The following is a 22299-nucleotide window of genomic DNA, read 5'->3' as shown; positions in this document are numbered from 1 at the left end:
TCTGGAACTTATACAATATATAGCTATTAAAAATTATTAAATATAGTTCTGTTTCCTGAAAAATGTACTAATCATATTGTTGACTAAAGAAAAAGTTTATAGAACACCAATTATCTTATTTATGTAAATTTCTATTCGGGACTTTTCTGCAAAAAGGGCAAGTTTTCTGGTAATTTTTATTTTTTCTTATAATATTCCTGACATTTTGAATTTTATAATGAACAGATATTGTTTTTAACAAAGCATCCAAGATATTTTTAAAGGAAGAAAAGATTGTTTTCAAAAATGTGCTGTTTGGAAATGTGTCATACAATCCTACTGGATTCGTACTTTATTAGTAGGAACACATATACAATGCTTTCCACCCTGTGCAAATTATATTATTCACTTCCGATTATTCCAAGGGCAAAAATTTTTAAAAACATCTCTACCTGTAAGTCATTATTATTCATTTCATTAAAATTGCTGCTTATATATGTGTTTTTTATTACTATGAATATATCTGCAAAGCAGTTACTTTATGTTAAAGATCATATCTTTGTTATGTGTTTTTCCAGCTAAGTTTCTAGGGAAGAGGTCAATTTAAGTGACACTATTCTCATGCAAGGCAATCTTTTAAAATTTGTTTTAGGCCTTCTGAAATGACTGATTTGGTATGATTTCTGTTATATCAGACCTTATGTAGTATACTGAAATGCCAGGGATTTGGTATAGATCCTTTTGCTCACCACACAGAAAGTGAATCACTGAGACAACAATTACTGCCGGGAAGAAGGCGTTTTATTCAGATGACGTCAGCAGAGTGATGGGAGCCAAACTTCAAATCTGTCTCCTTAGCTGAGTAAAATTGGGGATTTAGATAGTGGTGGAGAAAATCTAACTATGTGTGGTGGGGGGGAAGTAAAATAGGGACAAGAAAGGAAGCATTCATGATGAATGAGGGGTCTGGTGTCTCACTGTCTGGATACGGTAATCCGATGAATTTTAGTTCCTTGCCCGAGGGCTGGTTTCCTGAGGAAAGAATTCAGATAAAGTAAATGTTTCAAGTTTTAAGATTAGGGAGTGTCAATTTCCATGTTTACTTAAAAAAATCATTAATATCATTTCTATGGGGACATCAGGCTGGTTTCACTTAGGGATTTTAAATTTACTGTATTTACTATATCTTGTTTTGTTGTTACTGTTAATTATAGTATAAAAATAAGCCTGTGATTTTTATACTTTTGTGTAAATAATAATTAATTGGGAGATTATTAAAAATTAAGATCCTTGGCTCTGTCCCAGAGATTCTGATTCAGGTACAAATTATCTATGTATTGAGTAAAGACCACTGGACATCTTTGAGAATAGGAATGAGATCATGCCTCTCATTCTTGTACTTTTTAGCATGCCTAGAGGAAGGTATTACTCCCTATAACAAGGCTAGTAAGATTTTCCCAAATCTTGAGTTGGGTGACCAGTATTTACTTTTGTCATTATGGTTGGATTTTATGTATCTCTCAGAAAACCAGTTATAAATATGCTAAAAAATAATAACCCAAAAGTCTATATAACAAATATTGGTTAATGCATTGTTATAATTATTTTGCCATTGACATGAATGATTCCCTTTTCATGTATTTTCTAAACTGTATAATATTTGTATGGTTTATATAACTGTCATAACTCTATTTTATGAGCCGAGTATTACTTATAATACTTGTTCTCAAACTTGGATGCATATTGGTATCGCCTAGTGAGTTTAAAACAAATTACTAATATCTTGGTCCTAGAAAGAGATTTTGATCTGTCAGGGTGAGGTCTGACATCAAGGTTTTTAAAAGATTTTCAGGTAATGTTAATGTGCAGCCAAGGTTGAGAATCACTCTTTTGCAAGACTGGAAAAATAAAAACCCAGAATTGCCACAACCTGGACTGAGTAGGATTTTATTTAATTACTTATAGTACTGGACTTCTATTCAGTAAATCTACTTTATGCATTGCTATGTGTTCATCTCTCAGATCCTGCTCCTCTGATGTTTTTTTATTCAAAATAGTTACCATTTCAAAGGCCGTTGACTCAATCCATACTTTAGAATATAAGTTTCTCGAGGATGCAAAGGTTGCCTTATTTCTATATACTATGGATAGGTCTTAGGTCTTAGCTAGGACCCTGACCTTGCTGTGTCCTGTGGGCACTTCACAAGTGCTATAAATAAAGATGAAACCCTTCTCCTTGAGCTGAGGACAATCAACAAGAATCTGACTTTTCCCCAGGGACTACAAGTGAATGTAGTTTGAAAGAAAAAGAAAAAGGTTCAACTGTGGATCAAAGCTCTGTCAGGAAAGAGGAAGACTGATGATTATCTCTTTAGTGTCATATTTGTGCTGGGAAGTTAACCTCTCTTAAGAACCAAACACTGTTTGAGACAGGATTGTCTTCTGGAAGAACTCCAACTAACAACAGCCCTTCACCTTTTGCACTTTAAAGAACTCAATACATTTTGTATTCTGTATGTATTTTTAAGACTGACTGCAGGGAGTCAAATTCAGTGTTCAAAAACAGGATTCTACTTAAGTTCTGAAAGCCACCGCTACGAGAACCATCTTTCTCTTCTTTGCTTCATTTTCCTTTTTACGTAGACCAGCAGAAAACTCACATTGCTTTTTCTCTCATTCAACTCTGAATATCTGTGTTTCTAATATGACAAGAACTAGTAAGTACTAAGTTATCAGAGCAGTCATTAAGAAGAAAACATCTACAGTTCATATTATTTGAAAGACACCCAAATGTTGAAAAAACCAAAATGTTATTGAAAGGGAAAATTGATGCACAGCATGACAAAGGAATAATACGTTCAACTTAATCAAATATTTGTGAAATATTTATCTCTCATATATTCATATGCATATATACACACATATATATGTACATAAAATATTTAATTCATTCTTTCTTTCCTTTATTAACTCTTTATCAAGCCCTTACCATTTATCAAATAATTTTCTAGTGAAGAGTGGGATGCATTTGCAAATGAAATAGGTCTCTTTTTTAGAGAGCTTATATTCATGTAAAAAAAAAACAGAAAATAAATATATTTTGAGTATAAAAGTTAGAGTTCACTAAAGAAGTGTGGATTGGATACAAAAATTTGAACATTGTCAGCATATAGGTGTTACATAAATGCAGGATGTGAAATTGCATTCTCAAGAATATTACTGCATATAGAAAAGAAAAGTCCACGGACTAAGCACTTTGGCACTGAGGTGATATGCAGAAATCAGCAAAGAAGGCTGACAAGAACCAACAATGAGGTAAGAGGAAGATGAAGAGATGATCGTGTTTTGGAAGCCAAATGAAGAAAATGTAAGAAATGTGTTGAATAGTGCAAATAATTTGGTAGGATGAGGACTGAAGTCTAGCCATTGGATTGGGCAATGTTGAGATAATTTGGGGTCTTCACAAAAGACATTTCAGTGAAATAATTGGGATAAAAGACTGAATAGATGGTGTTTAAGAGATAATCATAGGAAACAAAATGAAGAAAGTGATTATATACAACTATTTTAAAATAAATCTCACAAAAATACTATGAGCATTTATTGATGCGTATTAGGTCAATCAGAAAGTTATTTGGGGTTTTACACTTTTTAAGGATGATAATTAGAAATGTTGAAAAAATAGTAAAGAAAACATTTCCTCATTTAAAACTTACGTTTAAAATTCCATTTTAATGAAGATATTTAGTATGGCATGTTAAAATTATGGACCACAGTTTAGTTTTCTATGAAACCTCGATCTCACAAGAAGTTTAATAGAGGACATTAAAGAAATTATTAGGGCTTAGAGGAATTCTTCCATTTTGGAAATACATTGAGTACCTTCTGTTGACATAGTTTGTCAATAATTTTATGTAATTACTTTGTATAACAAGAAAGCCTACTGGAACTTATTTCCAAAGGGAAAGCATAATGACTCTCTAAATTTAACTAACCTTTTCTTCTAAAATAGTATTTTTAAAACAATATACGCAGGATGAAACTTTAACGGTATCTTGGGAGGCTGACACAGGTGGATCACAAAGTCAAGAGATGGAGTCCCTCCTGGCCAACATGGTGAAAACCCATCTCTACTAAAAATACAAAAATCAACTGGGCATGGTGGCATGTGCCTGTAGTCCCAGCTACTCGGGAGGCTGAGGCAGGAAAATCACTTGAACCCAGGAGGCAGAGGTTGCAGCGAGCCGAGATCCCGCCACTGCACACCAGCCTGGTGACACACTGAGACTCCATCTCAATAAAATTAAAAAAGTATCAATATTACTGCTCAAACTGAAGCTATGCTTAGTATCTAACTAGTATAGCTCTTCACCTTCAGAATAACATGACTCTGTATAAGCCCTTCCACACTTTATTGTTTCAGAAATGAGTAAAGATCCTGAAAATAGGATTAAAAAGAGTCATGAAGGCCTTTAAGAACACTCAATGGAAGTTAAACATAATGTCTTAGTATGCACTGGTTCATAGTCTACTCATGTGTTGCTTTTAAAATAGATGAAAGGGCATTACCAGCTGTTCCCAAACTGATAGAGCTAACTTAAGGACAAAGAAATATATGATTGCCATGGACTGAATGTGTTTCCTCAAAATTTATATGTTGAAAAATAACCCCCTTATGTTGTGTTTAGAAGGTGGGGCCTTTGGAAGGCCATTCAGACATGAGGGTGAGACACTCATGAATGGGATTGAAGTCCTTATAATAGGCTGAAGAGGCTATTGTTGTCCCCTTCCACCATAAAGGGACACTGCTAGAAGGCATCAAATATGAACCAGAAAATAGCTTTTACCAGAAACCAAATCTGCCAGCTCCATGATCTTGGACTTTCCAGGCTCCAGTATTGTGAAAAATAAATTTCTGTTGTTATAAGCCACCGACTTGTGGTACTTTCTTATAGCGACTTCAACATCATATGGTAAGACAGAAAAATGAAATTGGCGTAAAGGTATTGCCCACCACTGTTATATGAGACACTATAGAGCAGTGTTCAAAAGCACAGGCTTGGGCTGGGAGCAGTGGCTCACGTCTGTAATCCCAGCACTTTGGGAGGCCGAGGCGGGAGGATCACAAGGTCAGGAGTCTGAGACCTGCTGGGCCAATATGGTGAAATCTTGTCTCTACTAAAAATACAAAACACTTAGCTGAGCATGGTGGCATGCATCTGTAGTCACAGCTACTCGGGAGGCTGAGGCAGGAAAATCACTTGAACCCAGGAGGTGGAGGTTGCAGTGAGTCGAGGTCACACCAGTGACTCTAGCCTGGGCGACAGAGCTAGATTCTGTTTTTTTTTTTTAAAAAAAAAAAGCACAGGCTGTGTAACCAGACTGAATAGTATTGAAAACTGACTCTGTCATTTGAAGATTAAGTATGGAGAAATACAAACACAAATAGGATCTAATTGCTGCCTTTAAGATATTTGAAAGTGGTTGAAGAGATAATATTTCTATAGAAGGATTAGGATTATTCACAGTATAGTGTTTGGGACATGATGGGGAATGTCTGCTTTTTAGGGAAAGTTCACTATCTTAATAAATATATTTTTTAAATATATGAAATAACTAAATTAATAATACAAGTTGGTTAGATCAGATATGCTCCTATTGTATTTTCAAGAGATTTTAAATTTATAACTTATTACACATAAAATAGTTCATTCTCTCTAAACTCAGTACCTCACAATTATTCGCTCCATACAATGTTTTTCTGCTGTGTAGAAAATTAAAACTACAACTGAACAATTCATATTCTTATGAACCTATCTAGAGCTATGCCCTTAGAAAACTTTGTACCCTTCAAAGGGTATGTTTGGAGTGGAAGAAAGTTAGAAAGAAAGACAATATGTGATGTTGCTAAGGTATTTTTCCTGAGTTATTTTGAAACCAATCTCATAATCTTATAGACAGTTTTTGTTGTTGTTGTTTTAATAAAAATAGAAATTTGCCCTTCTCGCCTTAAAGCTTATAACTTACATTTGCCCTATCTGAGATCCTTCCTCAGGAAATAATCCTTGGGCCTCTCAAAAGCATCAAAGAGCTTCCCCCGCCCTAAATGTTGTTTTCCTAACTGACCACTGCTTCTTGTTGACCAACTCCTCTTTCCTATTATTTATTTGTTTATTTTTAAATTTTTTTTTTTTTTTTTTTTTTTTTTGAGACGGAGTCTTGCTCTGTCGCCCAGGCTGGAGTGCAGTGGTGCAATCGCGACTCACTGCAAGCTTTGCCTCCTGGGTTCAGGCCGTTCTCGTGCCTCAAGCTCCCGAGTAGCTCGGACTATGGCACCCGCCACAACGCCTGGCTAATTGTTTTTGTATTTTGCCTGGCTAATTTTTTTGGATTTTTAGTACAGACGGGGTTTCACCATGTTAGCCAGAATGGTCTTGATCTCCTGACCTCGTGATCCGCCCGCCTCGGCCTCCCAAAATGGTGGGATTACAGGCGTGAGCCACGACTTTCATTTTTTTTCTTCCACAAACACACCATTATTCATTTTCACCACTATGAATACGGAAAATCATAATACTTTCCTTGGTTGTTCTAGAGTCAATTATATATCTATTATTTTAGAGGTGTGGGAAAGGCCAAGCACAACAGGGAGTTAATACTATTGAATTAGCAATGTATCTCCCAAGTTTATAACTGACATTGTCAGTAACAATTGCCACAAGGAAAGAGCATGACTGTAGCAAGCCCAAAACACAAAGTGCACGTCATATACAATAGGTAGCATGGTATTGCCAACACTTTCATTTTAGTCTTGTCAGACCCTAAGCAGAGAACACAGTCTTTTGTGTTTGAAATTCTGACCTGCTGAACTAGGACTTGATTTTTTTTTAAGCTATTATATTTTTGGTAGTTAAACAGCAATAGGAAACTAATACAATGGCTAACTCAGAAAAGTTATGAGGATGCTTGATAGAAAGGTGTTTTTAAAATAATATATAGAAGAAAAATATATTCCTTTTCCGTTTTCCTTTTTTTTTCTGAGTTTTTTTCAGTTTAGGTAGACTATGCCTTTGAAGAAATCAGAAAAATAAAGAAAACTACACATTCTCATTTTGAGGAAATATTACCTGTACATTCTTGAAATGTGGGCCACCATGAAACATGACAGTTGATTTTGTCAGCTCATTTGACAACTTATTGCCATAATCCTTCTTTGTTACATTGATAGCTTGTCTAGAAAAAAAAAAAAAAAAAAAAGATAAAAGAAAAAGAAAAGCCATTTCAGAGAGTGCCTCTAGGTCAGAGGTATATGCTGTAGTTTCCTAACCTCCTGCCAAATTTTTTAACTTTTCGGAACTCCTGAAAAACAGGTTATGTCAAGTTTAAAATAAGCATTTCTTGGCCTTTTGTCCCAGAATAAAACTCATAAGCTAACCTCAGTTTGCTTATACAACCCCTAAATCTAAATTTAATCATCCCTATGGAATTAATTTAGGCCCTCCATAGTCAAAAGAAAAATCAGATGGCCCTCTGGCTCATATCCTTTAGTTGGCTCAAATGTCAGGGGCATAATTGGATTTTTAAAAGCACGTATCTTCCAGCAAGTACTGTGTTGTGACCATATTTAATAAATTATGATAAACTCTTCTAAAGTCTGTGCAGTGCTGGATATGGGAAAATGGCAAGAGGAAGGAGTTGAAGGAAAATTTATTCATACATGGAATTACCGAAGTGAAAAACTTGAAGGTTTTCTTAATTATCCTTAATAGCTATATTAGCAAGCTGTGACTAAAAATACTTAATTTTAATGAAGAATATCTGTTTTGTATGAAAAGAAAACTGTTCTGTTTAGTGACTATCCATGCTTCAAACTAGTTAGTATTAGGTTAGACAATTAAACTGCCAATCTCAAGTTGAAATATAGACATTCCCGTTACAGGAATCAAGGGGTATTCTGTCAAGGAAGGAGACATGATCACTTGGATGTAGACTCCTGTGTTGAGTTGTCTGCTTTATTATGTAGAAGCTGGGGAAAGCGGTAGGATTGACAAGCTCAAAAAACATTATTCTTTAAAGCAGGCAAATATAAGACAAATGAATTATTTATTTGTCTAACTCTGTGTGTAAAACTCCAAAGACTAAATGGTTTGCCAAATATCTAATAAAGTCTTACTATGTACCTAGCACTCAAAAAGATAAAATGGCTTTGACTCCATATGCAGAATTAGCTGTCTTTCTGCACCTTTGTATTCTTTCTAGCCTTTTGCTAGAAAGTTTATTGCTTTTCCTTTTACTCTTCTGCAGTTATTATGACTTGGTGTAAATTCTAGAAGACCAAAAATGAAATTAGTTTTAGATTTTACTGAGGTAATTCTTTCTAAGGCAGACTTCCAGTGAGTTGAGTTCAAAAGTGCAACATAAATCTCAGGTCTATCTTACAGATTTCAACCCTTTCATTCTCCATTACCTGACTTTGAGTCAGTAACATCACAGGCATTACAGGTACTTAAGGAACCATTTTCCTTTTTCAGGAACTAATCAAGTTTTACCCTCTCACTCCCCCACCCCCAACACTTATCAATTTAGGCAAAAGAACAAGGAGGAGTAGAAATGAGAACAATAGAATAACTGCTTTTTATATAATTTAAAATTTCTCGTAAATTCCCAGTTACATCTCAGGAAATTTGTTTCAGTGTTTGTACACAACAACCTAGCTGTTCTTTGGTTCATCTGGCTTAACTTTCCTCGACAGAAGCCAAAACAAAAGCTTTCTTGGGAAAAGTTTATTGCAATGATTGAGTCATTTATCTGTAGTATTCAAGAGCTCTCCTCTATTTTTGAAAGGATCGCTAGTTATTAAGAGCCCTGAGATTCAGTTCCCAGAAGTAATTCTATACTGTTTCCCCCTGGGTTACATCCCATGTATACCTTGAAAACCTACTTTAGTCCCATTCATACTTCAAAGCCTTGCTTATTAATGAGAGGTGAAGCCAGCTGGACTTCCTGGGTGGAGTGGAAACTTGAAGAACTTTTCTGTCTTAAAAGAGAATTGTAAAATTCACCAATCAGCACTCTGTAAAATGCACCAATCAGCACTCTGTAGCTAGCAAGAGGATTGTAAAATGCACCAGTCAGCACTCTGTAAAAACACACCAATCAGCACTTGTAGCTAGCAAGAGGATTATAAAATGCACCAATCAGTGCTTTGTAAAATGCACCAATCAGCACTCTGTAAAACGCACCAATCAGCAGGAACTTAAAGTAGCCAGTCTCAGGGAGGATTGAAAATAGGGTATCCTGATAGGATAGAAACAGAACATGGGAGGGGACAAATGAGGGAATAAAAGCTGACCACCTCAGCCAGCAGCAACAACCCACTCAGGTCACCTTTCACACTGTGGAAACTTTGTTCTTTGGCTTTTCACAATAAATCTTGCTGCTGCTCACTCTTTGAGTGTGTGCCACCTTTAAGAGCTGTAACACTCACTGCAAAGGTCCGTGGCTTCATTCTTGTCAGCGAGACCACAAACCCACCAACAGGAAGCAACTCCAGACACATTAATTTCATAATTTTTTAATAATTCTAATTTTCAATCATATTTTTTCTGTTTCTTAATTTTGTTTTTACCACAGATCCCTGGCAAGGCCTAAGAAATATACTCTTTATTGATCAGCATTTGCCCTGGAGAGCCAATGTACAGCTTGTCTCTCATTCTGTTTATTTGCTTATTAACATAAATTGCACATAATTGGAATAATGATACCTCATTGTTCATAAGAGTTTCTCATCTTTGGTGTATATATGACTTTTTAAATTTTACATTTATATATGAATATATGTGCGTATGTGTGGATGCATTGATCTATCTATGTCTATTGATCGATGGATCTATTGTCTCTCTATAATATACATATGTGTGTGTAGGGGGGAGAGAGAGAGAGACAGATCTATAAATATAAAAACCTGTGAATCCACTACAAACATGAGATGTATATTACTAACAATATCTTGTATCTACTCATATACACTCTTTGACAGTTCTTACAGTTTACAAATAAGAAAGTGATCACTTTTTAAAATCTCACATTGGTCATTTCACCATTCCCTTGCTTATATCCATGTCTCTCTCTCTCTCTCTCTCTCTCTCTCTCTATCTATCTAACTACCTATCACCTATATCTATATCTGCATCATCTATCTCTCTATATCTTTTTCATAAATACACTAGTTTCTTTTTTTTCCAGTTATTCTGCTCTACATTTTTTTTTTTTTTGATGTAGTCTCACTCTGTCACCCAGGCTGGAGTGCAATGGCACAATCACGCCTCACTGCAACCTCCACCTCCAAGGTTCAAGTGAATCTCCTGCCTCAGCCTCCTTAGTAGCTGGGATTACAGACATGCGCCACCATGCCCAGCTAATTTTTGTATTTTTTGTAGAGGTGGGGTTTCACCATGTTGGTCAGGCTGGTCTCCACCTCCTGACCTCGTGATGTGCCCACGTGGGCCTCCCAAAGTGCTGGGATTACAGGCATGAGCCACCCGTGCCTGGTTGCTTCATTGTATTTCAATATGGTAAATTTGTAACAATTAATAAACCCATATTAATATGTTGTTACTTTATTAAGAGTTTTTCAGTTTATCTTAATGTCTTTTTTTTTTTTTCAGTTCCAGAGTCCCATCCTGAATACCACATCACATGTAGTTACTATGTTTCCTTAAGCTTCTTTAAACTATGGCCATTTCCAAGACTTTTCTTCTTTTTAATAACCATGACAGTTTTGAAGAGTGCTAGTCAGGCATTTTATAGAAAGTCTCTCAATTTGTCTAATGTCTTTCTCATCATTAGATGGAATAATGTGGTTTTACGAGGAAGATCACAGAGAAAGTGTGCCATTTTATGTATCATATCAAAAGAACATACTATCAACCTGGTTTATGACTTTTGATGTTCACGTTGATCACATAGTTAAAGTAGTGTTTATTAGGCTTCTGAAGTTTAGAGTTACTCGTTTTCCCACTTTCTATACTGTTCTCTTTAAAACGAAGTTGATATGCACAGCCCACCCATAAATAATGAGGAGTTATGTTCTCCCCTTTTAGGATGGATTATCTACATACTTTATTTGTACTTTGTGTGAAAATTTGTATCTTCACACCCATTTATTAATTTATTCAATCATTTATTTATATTTGTTTTTGGACTCATGAAGATTTATACTTTAAGTTACAATTTGGTACTACTTTATTCATTGTGTTGTTCAAATTGTTCCAGCATTGGCCATTGGTAACCCTTTCAATGGGTGCTTCTGTTTTTTGATATACCCCCATCTCTCTATATTTTTTAACTGACCACTCTTTTTTAACTTTCTGGCCTTGAAAGATGCTCCAGACTCATTTTGTGTATTTGCTGCCCAGTCCTAAAATCAGCCAGTTCTCTGAGAAACCCTGGTTCTTTTATTGGAGGATGGTATTAGAAATTGAGATTTGGGAACTTACGTATGTCATTTGCTTCTGAGATATTGCTTCTTTTAGTCCCTCTCAGCTAATGGGGAAAAGAAATATATCTGTACATACTAACCTGTGTAAATACACGTATCTATAAATACTTATATGTGTTATCTGGATCTATATTCATATATATATGTGTGTGTGTGTTGAAATTTATATATATATGTTGAAATTTAATTGTCATTGTGATGGTGTTAGGTGATGGGGCCTTAACAAAGTGATAGGCTATGAGGGCTCCATCCTCATAAATGGATTAATATCATTACAAGAGGAGTAGGTTAGTTATTGTGGGAGTTGATTTATGAAAAAAGGATCAATTCAGTTCATGTCTCTCTATATATCAAGTGTTTACTTCTGCCTTCCATCCTTTCACTGGGACATTACCCACACCAGATGTTGGTGCCATGCTCTTAAACTACCTAGCCTTTGGAGCCATGAGCCAAATAAACTTTTCTTTTTTGTTTGAAGAATTATCCAGTCTGTAGTATTCAGTTATAGCACCAGAAGTGGACTAAGACATCTGAAAATGTCTTAATTTCTCTCTCATTTTCAAAACACAGTTTTGCTGAATAAAACTATTGGTTAACAATTTTCTATTTTCACCACTTTAAATATATCATTCTACTGCCTTTTTCCCTCCAAAGTTTCTGCTATGATACCCACTGTTAATCTTATTGAGAATCCCTTGTATATAGTCAGTTACATGAGTTTCTCTTGCTGGTTTCAAGATTCTCTTTTGGCTTTTGAATATTTGATTGTTCAGCATCAGTCTTCTTGGGAACTTCTTGGATTTGTAGATTCATGTATTTTCTCAAATTTAGAGAGTTTTCAACCATTAATTCTTCAAATACTCTCTGTACCCCTTTATCTATCTGTCTTTTCCTTTTGAGATTCATGTGATCTGTATAGTGGTCCTTTCAATGAAGTCCCCTAAGTTTTTTAGTTTATGTTTACCCTTCTTTATTCTTTTTTTCTTTTTCTTCTCACACTCAATTATTTCAAATGACTAGTCAAGTTGTTGATTCTTCCCTCTGCTTACTTGTATCTACTGTTGAATCCCTTTTGTGAATGTTTCAATTCAATTACACAATTTTTTAATACAAAAATTTTGATTTGGTTTTCTTTTTATAATTTCTGTAGTTTTGTTGACATTTTCATTTTGATCTTATATTGTTTTTCTGATTTTTATTATGACATGTCCGTCTTTCCCTTCAGGTCTTTCAGCATAAGGGAAATACAGTTACTTTAAACTTTTTTGTCTAGTAAGTCAAAGCCTGTGTTTCTCTAGAGACAGTTTCTGCAACTTGATTGTTTTTGTTTGTTTGTTTTGAATGGATCAGGTTTTTCTGATTTTTTTGTATGTCTTGTTATTTTTGTTGCTGTCAAAAATTGAATACTAAAAAAAAAAAAAGCAGATTCCTCTCTCAGTCTTTGAAGACTGGCTCTGAGCCAAGGAAGTCATTCTCTAACCAGCAGAGCATTTTTTGAGTCTTAAAATCAGCCTGATACAAGGCTGAAGGTCTTCTCTGGTCTTTTCTGATCAGGAGTCTCAGATTAGAATTTTTAAAAAATTCATCTGTATGCGTGGTATACAGCTGCTTTTTAACATCTTCATTTCCCAAAGAGGTTCAACCTAGCTTTTGCTAAGAGATTTAAATTGTCTACTGTCCATGTCTACTCATAATCTTTTAACCCCAGGTGCCTGTGGTTCTTTGTCTGCCTGCAGTATAAGATCTGTGCCTGCGTCTTTCAACTATGTTGCCCGGATTGAGCTCCAACATAAGATAAAGAGGCAGCTCCCAGAGAGGTTAAAACGTTAGAAATAATATCTGTTCTGTGTCCTTCAGTTTGAGAAAGAATTTAAAACTGGGCTGCAACATCCTGCAGACCAAGACCATGCTGCACCAGGAAGGAGGTGGGACAAGTTTGAACAAAATCACTTTAAAACTTACCATTATTTTTTAAATTTCTTGATTGGTTGTTCACTAGTTGCTGTAGACATTTGACTGTTTTTCAGAGCTCTTACAAAGTCTATTTCATCCGTTTTTTGGGTTTTTGTGTGTGTTGCATTGATAGAAGAACAAGATCATGGAGTTTCCTGGTCAACAATTTTGTTTATGTCACTCTTAGACTTTGATTTATGTTTATAAATATTATATGCTTATAAAGCTGTGATAAAATTTTCTACCATAGAAGGAGGAATTTTATTTTTCCTTGTAATTCTATCAATATTTGCTACATACACATTTTATGAAATTTTTAGATGCTTATATAATTAGAATTGCTTTATTGTCTTGGTGAATTAAATTTTTATAATTATGTAATTTTCCTAATGATGCTTTTTACATCTCTGTGTTGTATGGTATAAACATGAAACACCACATATTTTTTAGTAATTTTATACCATATTGATTTTCATCCTTTTTTTCTCAACTATGTGCATTTCTTCTGTATGTTGTTTCCTTACAAAGAACATAGGGTTGGATCTTATTATTACTGTTGTTGTTTCTATTGTTATTATTATTAACATTACTCAACCTTAATAGCTGCCTTTTAAAAGGCCAATTTATTATAATTGTTGTAAATATTGAAATATATAGATTTCTTTCTAACATGGTAGTTTTTTATTTGAATTTGACTCACTAAACGTCTTTTATGTTTGTTCTTTCTTAACACACATATACAAAGAAAAAAACAAGCACAGATATCTACATTTATGCCTTCTTCCTAATTGGAAAATACTGTTAGATGCTTTCATATTCTTGATCTGTCAATAACCTGTGCCCTGAATATTATGCTGTTGTTTTGTATCATTTAAATTCTAGATAACTATGAATATAATCTCCCCCCTCTTTTCTTTGTTATTAGATATATTTGTTGACAATTAGAAAAATTATCAAATTATTTAACCAACTTTACCTTGCATATCTCTTACAACATCTGTTCTATATGTTCATCTTATAATTTGGATAGATCCTCCAAAAAGATTTTCAAGGTGAGTGATTCTATTGCAAATATTCTCAGGTCTTCATGTCTTTGTAAGAATTAACTTATCCTGGCCTCTACTAAACACCTATTTATGTGTTTTCTACTATTCAACTAGTTTTTAACTTTTTGTTTGTTTTGTAACTTCTATTTCTTTTACCACTTTTATTTTCCTTTTGAGAGGTGAAACCAGCTGGACTTCCTCGGCCAAATGGGAACTTGGAGAACTTTTCTGTCTTACAAGAGGATTGCAAAATGCACCAATCAGCACTCTGTCAAAACGCACCAATCGGCGCTCTGGAGCTAGCAAGAGGATTGTAAAATGCACCAATCAGAGGTCTGTAAAATGCACCAATCAGCAGGAACTTAAAAGTAGCCAATCGCAGGGAGAATTGAAAAAAAAGGGCATTCTAATAGGACATAAGTGGAACATGGGAGGGGACAAATAAGGGAACAAAAGCTGTCCACCTCAGCAGCGGCAACCCACTTGGGTCCCCTTCCACGCTGTGGAAACTTTGTTCTTTGGTTCTTCACAATAAATCTTTCTGCTGTTCACTCTTTGGGTCTGTGCCACATTTAAGAGCTGTAACACTCACCGAGAAGGTCCATAGCTTCATTCTTGAAGTCAGCGAGACCACGATCCCACCGGCAGGAACCGACTCTGGACACACTTTGGGAAAGTTTGTTAATATTGTTTCTCAACTCATTAGTTCATTTTGTATATGTATTTACTCAACTATTTATCCTACAATTTCTAGTTATTTCTGAGTTCTTTTTTCTGTTTCATATCACTAAAATTTTTTCTTTTAATTTTTAGTATATATATGTGTGTGTGTGTGTCATATTATAAATTCAGATAATCATTTTAAATGACCAATGTGGTCTATTCTCTCCATCTTCTAGTATATTTGTAATCCAGTTATTTTTTAAAGTAGTTATACTTCTCAGATTTCTAGTTTTGCCTGTGAAACTGGAATAAGTCTAACTGGAAATGCATATCACACATCAAGGGCTGGCCAAACTTCAATCAGTGTCACTCACACCCTTTCTCCAATAGTACACTCAAAGAGAAGGATAGGTGGATTCTTAGAGTAAGCAGCCCTAAGCACAGAAAAAACATTATCGTTCACTCCAGTTTTATATCCATCTATAGGGAATTCTTTAAGTCAGTACCTTGCTTTAGGAACCTGAGGGAAAAACAGAATTGAAGAAGGTATGCCCTAGATCAGAAGTGTGCAGAAAATATTCAGTGGAACAAATACACCCCAGAACTAACTTGGTTTTGTACAGGATTTTTACTAAGAATGGCTTATACATTTTAAGGGTTCATAAAAATAAATAATAATAACATGTGACAGATCTATGTGGTCTCCAAAATGTAAAATATTAAATATCTGGCCCACTACAGATAAAAAGTTTCCTTATCCTTATCCCAGGTTTTAATCAAATGGCTTTAGGAGTTTGAAGAGGAAAGAGAAGAGTAAATGTTTAATGCTTGTCAAACTTCATGAAAAAAATGCTTTTGCACTATTTTGCCCATGTGGACTCCTGGCCTAAGGGATGCATCTTTGTCACAGAATTTCATAGTGAAGAGGCAGGTGTTGATTAAAACAAGGCAATGGCAGGGGATACTAAGGAGCAAAATTCAACTATTCTAAAAAACATATTCAGCTCTGCATTCTCCATGTATATACAAAAACATACATTCCCATCAATTCAAAATGACTTTTATTTCCCTAGGATGTTTCACACAGTTGATATTTACTTTCCTAAAAAATGTTTAAAGATGTTTCATTTATTTCTTCCAGGTTCCTCTTGAGGGATTGAGACACCAGCTCATGTTAATTCACCATTTGGAGAAAGAATGGAATTAAGAATCATACTTACTTTAATTTGCTAAATCCTGTCACATTTTTTTTTCTTTTTTGTCTAGCATTGAAGAAAATTGAAACAGATGTTATGCTCTCAAACTAAAGATAATTTCCAACTTGTTACCTGGTTACCAACAAAGAAAAACGAGAAACATCTTAATCATTCCAGACTCTGCCTGCTTGGGCTCTGTCACTCTTTATATGTGTTACTTTGGATGAGTTACTTAAAGAGTTATCTGTAAAATGTGAGTAATAATAGTAACTAATTTACAAAATGGAAATAAGAATCAAATGAATGTTTTTACGATACTTACCACTGTGTTTAACATAAGTGTTACTAAAGTGTTTATTAAATAAACATAATAAGAAAATATAAACAATTTAATATATTACTATATAATCTTGCATTTCAAGGGTTTTAATAAGGCCACTTACATTGTGATGACCCAAATATTTGCCATCTTATTACTCTTCTTTTTTGGGAAGTCAAATCTAACTTCTTGTTTATAATATGAGTTTAAGTCACTCTGAATTTACAATTATGTCTTGTAATGGTTAATTGTATGTCTCAACCTGACTGGTCATGAAGTATCCAGATTAAACATTATTTCTAGGCCTGTCTATGAGGGTAATTCTGTGTGAGATTAGCATTTCAATTATTGGACTCAATAAAGTAGATTGGCCTCTCCAAAGTGGGTGGACATTATCTGATCTACTAAGGCCTTAAATATAACAAAACAAGGAATGATAAATTAGGCTGTTTTTTTCTGCCTCACTTTTTGAGCTAGATCATCTCATTTCATCTTCTTTAGCCCTCAGGCTGGCTGTGTTTTCATTGTTTCAGCAAATTAAGCCATCCCTGGATACCTAGTATGCAGCCATTGATCTGGTAAATGACTTTTCTCCAAACCTGCCCCTATGGCTGATCAGAAGAAGTTTGCTTTCAGCTGGCAAGGCCACAAGTACACCTTCACTGTCATACCTCAGGGTTATATCAACTCCCTAGCCCTCTGTCAGAATTTAGTTAACAGGGATCTTGATCACCTTTAGCTTCCACAATATAGCACAATGGTCTATTACATTGATGATATCGTGCTGAATGGATTTAGTGAGGAAGAGGTACTGCCTACTCTGGACTTATTGAGAAGACATCTGTATGTCAGGGAGGACAGGAAATAAATCTCACTAAATTCCATGGGCTTTCCACCTCAGTCAAATTTCTGGGGGTACAGTGGTATGAGTGGGGCCTCTTGAGATATTCCTTCTAAAGTGAAGGATTAGTTGCTGTATCTGACCCTTCCAACAGCCAAGAAATAGGTACAACTCCTAATGGACCTTTTTGGATTTTGAAGGCCACATATTCCTCATTTGAGTGTGTAGTTTCAGCCCATTTACCAAGTGACTAGAAAAGCTGTTGATTTGGAGCAGGACTTAGAATAAGAGATGGCTCTGTAAGAAGTTCAGTACTAAGTGCAAGCTGCTCTTCCACTTGCACCATATGATTTAACAGATAGGAATACTATGTGAAGCCCTTGGCTACCTCCTAATAGGTGCAGTGGGGGTCTTTAAAATTTTGGAGCAAGATCCTGTCATTCTCTGAAGATGACTACTCTCCTTTTGGGAAACAGTTCTTGGCCTGTTACTGGGCTCTAGTAGAGACTGAATGCTTAACCATCTCCACCAAGTTACCATGTAACCTACGCTGCCCATCATAAACTGGGTGTTATCTAACTCAAAAACTCATAAAATTGAGCATGCACAGCAACACTACATCATCAAACAGAAGTGATGTATGAATTACTTGGCCTGAGAAGATCCTGAGACATAAGTAAGTTACATGAAGTAGTGGGTCTCTTGTCCTTATTCCTACTATACTACTTTCTCTCATTTACCCTTTACATATGACCTCAAGGTGAATAACGTATGATCTGTTGACAAAGGAAGAGAAAACTTAAACCCCATTTACATCTGCATAATATGCAGGCATCATTCAAAAGTGGACAGCTGCAGATCTACTGCCCTCCTCTGGTATATTCCTGAAGCACAGTGGCAAAGGGAAATTTTCTCAGTGGGCATAACCTGGAGCTGTGCACCCAGTTGTTCACTGGGCTTGGAAGAAGAAATGGCCAGAGGTGCAATTACATACAGATTCATGGGCTGTGACCAGTAGTTTGGCTAGTTGGCCAGGGACTTGGAAGGAACATAATTGTAAAATTGATGACAGACATTTGAGGAAGAGGTTTGTGGTTAGACCTTTCTGAATGGGCAAAAAATATGAAGGCTTTTGTGTCTTATGTGATTACTCACTAACAAGTGACCTCAGCAAATAATTTTAGTGGTATAGTGGATAGAATACCCATTTTCTGGATACTAGTCAGCCTCTTTCTCCTGCCCGACTATCGTTGCTCAGTGGCTCACAAAGTGGCCATGGCAGCAAAAATGGAGACTTGCTTAGCAACATGGCCTTTAACTTACCAAGGGCAACTTGGCTATGACCACCACTGAGGGACCAGTCTGCCATCAAAAAGAACTGAGTCCCCAAGATGGTACCTTTACCCAGGGTAATCAGCCAACTACCTGTTGGCAAGTTGATTACATTTGACCACTTCCATCAAGAAAAGAGCTGCATTTTATTCTTTGTGGAATAAACACTTACTCTGGAAATTAATGTGCCTTCTCTGCATGCAGTTCTTTTGCCAAAACTACCATTTGGGGACTTACAAAATGTCTCAGTCACTGTCATGACACTCTACACACTGTTGCTTTAGATCAAGAAACTCAGTTTACAACAAAATAAATGTGACAATAGATAGGTCCATGACCATGAAGTTCATTGGCCTTACCGTGATGCCCACCATCTTGAAGTAGCTGGCTTGGTAGAATGGTAGAATAGCCTTTTGAAGACTCAGTTACAACGACAGCTAAATGTAAACACCGTGCAAGACTGGGGAAAGGTTTTCCAGAAGGCTGTGCTCTGAATCAGTGTCCAATATATGGTGCTGTTTTTCTCATACCCAGGATTCATGGGTCCAAGAATCAAGTGGTAGAAATGGAGTGACACTATTCACTAGCATCCATAGTGACCAACCAGCAAGATTTTGCTTCCTGTTTCTGTGATATTATGCTCTGCTTGCCTAGAGGTCTTAATTCCTGAGGGAGGAATGCTTCCACCAGGAGATGTAACAATGATTTCATTGAACTTGAAATTAAGGCTTCCACCTGGCCTCTTAGGGCTCTTCACATCTCCGAATCAACAAAGATGGAAGTTACAATGTTGGCTGAGATGATTGATCCTGATTACCAAGGGAGATATTGGACTGCTACTCCATAATGGAGATAAGGAAGAGTATGTCTAGAATACAGGAGATTTCTTATGGCATCTCTTAATATCCCCATGACTTGTGATTAACTCGCATAGACAACTATAGCAATCTAAATAGAAATCTGTAATAATCCATCTAAGCAGGACTACTAATGGCCCAGACCCTTCAACAATGAACTTTGGGTGCTTCATTGAACACCCAAACTTCAGTTGAGGTGTTTGCTGAAGTCGAAGAGAATAGAAAATAGGTAGTGGAAGAAGATAGTTATAAATAATAGCTACGACCATGTGATCAGTTACAGAAAGGAGAATTATAATTGTCATAAGCAATTTTTCCTTTATTTCCTATGAGTACATTCATATATTCGTGGGGGTGTGTGTGTGTGTGTAAAATCTTTTTTTTTTTTTTTACTTTCTTATTCCCTTATGATGTAACATAAAATGTATTGATTTTAACTCCTACAAATTTCATTTTAGTACTGTTAATTTTACATCATGTTACATCATAGTATTTAGGTTACATGATGTCAAGGAGAAGAGTAAACATCGACCAAAGAATTTGCCTCCCCTTTTGGGAAGAAGTAAGTGTGTTTTTGTTTTTTTGCATGGTACTTGTATCATGTTAAGCAGTGTTATTATCTTGTTATAATCTTTACTTGAAGATGAAGTATCGTTTAAGGAGATGCATATGGGTGTCGAATGGACAAGGAGTGTAATTAGGATGGTTCATTTTATGTGTCATCATGAATGGCCATGGGGTGCCCAGATTAAACGTGATTTCTGAGTGTGTCTGTGAGGGTATTTCCAGTTGAGATTAGCATATGCACAGGTGGATCAGTAGATTGTGGATCCCCAATGTGAGTGGGCATCTTCCAATCTCTTGAGGGCCTACATAGAACAAAAGGGGCAGGAAAAAGTAACTCTGTCTTTTTTTTTTTTTTCCCCCTGTTGCAATGCCCGAAACATTTCATCTCGCTTTCTTTTCTCAGACTGGAAATTATACCCTTGGCTCCACTGGTTCTCAGGCCTTTAGTCTAGGACTGAATTATTCCATTGGCCTTCTTTGGATTCCAATTTGTATTTAGCAGATTATGTGACTTATTCTCCACAGTCTCATGAGTCAATTCTTCATAATAATTCTCTGGATGCACATATATGTTCTGATATAGTGATAGATCGAGAGCCTATAAAACCAACAGGTGATATATATATGTGTGTGTATATATATATATATACACACACACATACACACACACACACACATATGTATGTATATCCTCAGAGAACCCTAATACATGTCTTATACTTAAGAATATATTTTTCCTAAAATGTTTCATTTGTGGAAACAAACAAAATGTCCTATCAGACCTTATAAACATTTAATTTTCAGACTTTTTTTTTGCAATACTAAATCCCAAAGTTAAAGAAGTATTTGCAGATGTCTAAAACATGCCTTGATGATGTATACTGAAGCAGAAGCAATTCCCAAGCTTCTTTGAAATCTCTGAATAATCTCATGTGTGATTTTATATTTTTCAATAATTGCTATTTATTATGATATTTTATATGTAGATGTAGTTGTGAAGTCTAAACATGCTCAAAATAGCACACATTTTATCATTTATACTTTCTAATAATTTACTATAATGCCCCAATACTTATTATTTAATAAAGCATGGACATATTCGGATAATTCCTTTAAAGAATAAAGATAATTAAATAACAAATGTACTATGGTAAAAGAAAGAACCATAAGAAAAAACGACCATTTAATAGGATTTATAAAGTGTATTTCCAAAAAGACTCCAATTACTTCTAAAAGGCTCTGATTACTTCTGGAATAATATAATTTTAGTTTCATGAGAACCACTGTGATTTAAAATCAAATGTGAATATTTATTAATTTTGAAAAAGTAAAGCCTGTTAGGCTGTCTTACATTCAGCAGCAAGACATTTTATGACAAATATTTCAATACATATTTTACAACATAAAATAACAATGATGAAAAATAAGACCTTGCACAAAAAAAAAAAAAAAAACTGGTGTTGACACATTAGTATTTTGCTAATCTCTAGAATTTGTCTTTTCAATACTCAGTATTTACATAGTAAAATATATTCTCAAAGAGCTCTTTGATCTTTAATTAGTTAATTCTTATGACACTTTTATGAGATAGGTCATAACTTTGAAGAGAAAATAACTTACCTTTATAAAATGACATCAGAGTGTACCCAATAGGAATCTACAGTAATTCAGGTGCCAGGTAACTAAAGATTAAATCATTGATAATTCTCTGAAGCTAGTCATGCTGTCTATTATTCCTTTTTATTTTAAATACTAAATTTCTATATAGCAATATCAAAAGCAGAAAATGAGGCAGTAACTGCAAGGCCATTTGTTTCTAATTTAGGAAATTAACAAAGACTGAGCGAAACTTTTGTATGTAAAATAACGTGGCTTTGATTATCTTAATTCTGTATTTCACCCCTTTCCCAGGTAACCGAATGTGGGCATTATAGTTAACCTCTCTGATCGTCATTTCTCATACGTTAAAGTAGTTAACATTATCTCTTATAGGAGTATAAAAAAGATTAGACAAAATATATCTAAAGTAATTAAAGAAGTACTCAA

The sequence above is a fragment of the Mandrillus leucophaeus genome, unplaced genomic scaffold, assembly GCF_000951045.1.
Source record: "Mandrillus leucophaeus isolate KB7577 unplaced genomic scaffold, Mleu.le_1.0 Scaffold470, whole genome shotgun sequence".
Taxonomy (NCBI): domain Eukaryota; kingdom Metazoa; phylum Chordata; class Mammalia; order Primates; family Cercopithecidae; genus Mandrillus; species Mandrillus leucophaeus.
This window is presented reverse-complemented; position numbering follows the sequence as displayed.